The 3,300-nt window shown below is 49.8% G+C and overlaps 1 long non-coding RNA gene across 1 annotated transcript; it reads left to right on the forward strand.

Moving 5' to 3' along the window:
* Nucleotides 1-1,874: 1,874 nt before the first annotated feature.
* Nucleotides 1,875-3,050, forward strand: LOC135314960 (uncharacterized). Its single transcript, XR_010374375.1, has 3 exons — nt 1,875-2,051; nt 2,138-2,193; nt 2,464-3,050. It is a non-coding gene; the product is annotated as an uncharacterized LOC135314960 (long non-coding RNA).
* The last annotated feature ends 250 nt before the right edge of the window (nt 3,051-3,300 follow it).

Consider the following 3,300-nt stretch of genomic DNA (forward strand, 5'->3'; position numbering starts at 1 on the left):
TGCCAAGATACTGAACCCCTCCCTTGGGAGGGAGGGCACCGGTCGGCTTGTACCTTGCTTGCAAGGGAAACCCGTAAGTCACACGTGTCGGGTGGATGTGCAGGCAGAGGGTCCCGCGTGAGCAATGGGTACGGGGGCTAACCTCCTGAAATTTCACCTTAGCTTGTTAAAAAGGTAAGAATAGTAATGACGAAAAAAATGTAAATAAATAGCTAAAGATCAACCACTCAAGAAATACGACTGCTAAGTGCATTAAACTGGAAAAGCAGGCTGTGTTGGGGAGAAATGCTGACGGTCCAAGGTTTGCTTTCATTCCAAAGGGAAGAGAAAGCCGATAGAAATAAATGTAATAAAAACAATTTAAGAGATCAATTTAAAATGGCAACACTAATAATGTTAATTAAGAAAGAAACAGTTCGACACCTGAAATGTTCAAATGAACGTCATTGTGAACGGCAAGGTTCACGTTCGATCCGTCACTTTGAAATCAATATTGTCCTACACAAAAAAATCCCATTTGAACTCACCCACACCTTCCACTGAGGACGAAACTTTGTCTTCATCCCGCTTGAGCGCGTCCATCCGTCACCGCGCCGCCTCGCGGAGAGCAGCGGGGGGGCCCCGGGCGCTTTGTCTCCAGTTTGGCACCCCCTTCACAGCCCAGAGGCGGCTCTCGGGCGTCTGGAGGGCTCCCAGTCCACACACTGGACTCGCCCCACTCGGACAACTGCAAGAAAAATCGGGCTTTTCGTTCACCTCACCCCTGGGATATTTTGGAGTAAACTTGGCAGGAGTTGGACGTGAGGTGTGCCATAACGCCGACCTCTCTGAGCTCCCCCATATATATATAATTTCAACTTTTTTGATCTGTATCCCTGAAGGTAAGTCTTTTGGGCCTTTCTTCCCTTTCTACGGCTTTTATAAGAGAAAGTGGATTCCACGGTACAGCAGGATAACGTTTCCTTTTTTTTTCCCCCCTAAATATTTAAAAGAAAATTTTCATTCCATAGTTGACTATATAGAGAATTACAAAGAAAAAAACCCCACACGTGCGAAACAGTGGGATTTGGGAAAAAACATTCAGATTAGCTAAATTATGGGGAAAGCATCCCGTCACAGTAACCAGGGTGGCGTTGGGAAGACCAGCTAGGTGGGACTGCCTGGGCACTGAGGTCCCGTCCAGGCCCATTTGGTGAGAGCACATGGTGTCTTCCACGGGCTCTGCCCGACCCCCTCCCGGGCCATGGCGGGGGGTGTCCCTGGCTCCGCTCCCCCTCCACACCGTGACTCAACCTTTGGAGATGGAAACGCCATGGGATTTCAACTCTGGTTTTCCTGTGTGACTTTTCATTCAGACTGATTTTCCCAGGCGCCTCCCCAGAAGTGGCATGGCTTATAGGATCATAGAACCGTTAAGGTTGGAGAAGACCTCTAGGGTCAAGTCCAACCACCAACCCAACCCCCCCAGGCCTCCTAAACCATGCCCTGAAGTACCGCGTGTGCACAGTGTTTGAATCCCCCCAAGGAATGGTGACTCCGCCACCTCTCTGGGCAGCCTGTGCCAGGGCCTGACCGCTCTGGCAGGGAAGAAATTCTTCCTAATATCCAATCCACACCTCTTTCTTGCTCTTTGAACCATTTAAGCTGCGCAGCCTCCTACACAGATATATTAATTTTTTTCCTCAGGACTGCGGTTGGAACAGGGAAGCCTGAACTTTGCTGGGAATGCGTTTTGAGGGAGCTGCCTGTTGGGGAGAGTTTCGTGACTGACTTAATCTCAGCTGCTGGAGAGATGGTCCAAGCTACACAATTTACAGTGCTGTCAGTCTGGACGCTGGTCTCGTGCTATTGCATCAGCCCCCCTGCAATCTGACCCCTTTAAAAACTGGTTGTTTTTGAAGACAAACAGGCAAGGGGTTAGCGCACAAATATTCTCCACCCGTCAAGGACCGTTGCCGTGGATTAAAGAGAAAAGAAAAATCACTTCCTTTTGTTTTGCCAGGGCATTCAAATGCTTTAAGATTTAGTGTAACACAGGATCTGTTTAAGTGGTAATTGTTCTTTGTTTCAGACTACATCAATTTACAACTGGAACACTATGGCTGTCACTGAAAATGCTTTGTAAATTTATTTACAGGCTGCAGGAAAGTGAAGAAGCACACAGACTGCATTTTAAATACAAATTGCTTCAAGGTACAATTTGCTCAAATTGCTGTAATGTGTATTATGAATTTAATTTTAGTACATTTCTGCTATATAATAACCTGATTTGAAAGTATAAATGCAAATTAAATTTAAATAACCTATAATTTTTATGTGATGTGATGTTTCATAAATATTTACTACGGGTGTCCTATTATTGAATCAACTAGTCCTTAAACTGTGTAGATAGTACTGAAGGCAAGGTCATCTCTTACTTGTATGTATTAAACTTGTAATCGGCAGTATCTGTTTGTTCTTCAGCTCATCTGCCTAAAAAGAGATAATCACGGTAGCGTCTGAGCGCCTCACAGCCTTTAATGCATTTATCTTTCTGCTTCTCTCTGCGAGAGGGAAGTGCTTTTGTCGCCTCTGCGCTCACTGGGAAGGGAGGCACAGGCAGACGCACTGACAATCATCACCGAGGAGCCCAACGATGGCTGGGATCGATGGCAGTTAGTGCTAAATGCAGGTGAGGAGCCGCGACCAGGTGCCTGTGCTCAAATAAACAAGGGGAGGGACGCACCAAATTGCCATTGAACCCAACAGCAGCCGGAGGCTTGGACGGTCTCAGAGCCGACGCGTTGGCTTTGCAGAGATCCTCACGGAGCCTCCCCGGCCGCGGGCCCTGGCATCGCCCGGGCTTGCACTCCCGGCCCTGACAGCGCGCGCGTCGCCGCGCTGCGAGCTCGCACCAGGCACCGGACTCCCGCGGGCAGCACGTCCCAGGCACGCCTGGACCCTGCCTGCGCCACCAGCACGTGCGCGGCCGGCAGGGCCCGGACACCCGCCCGGGAGCGGGAGACAGGCAGTTGGATTCACAGAATCCCAGAGTCACAGAATCCCAGGTGGGAAGGGACCTCAGGGATCATCTGGTCCAACCTCTCTAGGCAGAGCCCAGCCTAGACAAGACGGCCCAGCGCCCTGTCCAGCCGACTCTTGAAGGTGCCCAACGTGGCCGAGCCAACCCCTTCCCTGGGGAGATTATTCCAGCGGTGACTGTCCTCACTGTGAAAAATCTCCCTCCCGTGTCCAATTGGAATCTCCCCAACAGCAACTTGTGTCCATCCCCCTTGCCCTCTCCATGGGACTCCGTGTAAA

Source organism: Phalacrocorax carbo, chromosome 9 (genome assembly GCF_963921805.1).
Source record: "Phalacrocorax carbo chromosome 9, bPhaCar2.1, whole genome shotgun sequence".
Lineage (NCBI taxonomy): Eukaryota > Metazoa > Chordata > Aves > Suliformes > Phalacrocoracidae > Phalacrocorax > Phalacrocorax carbo.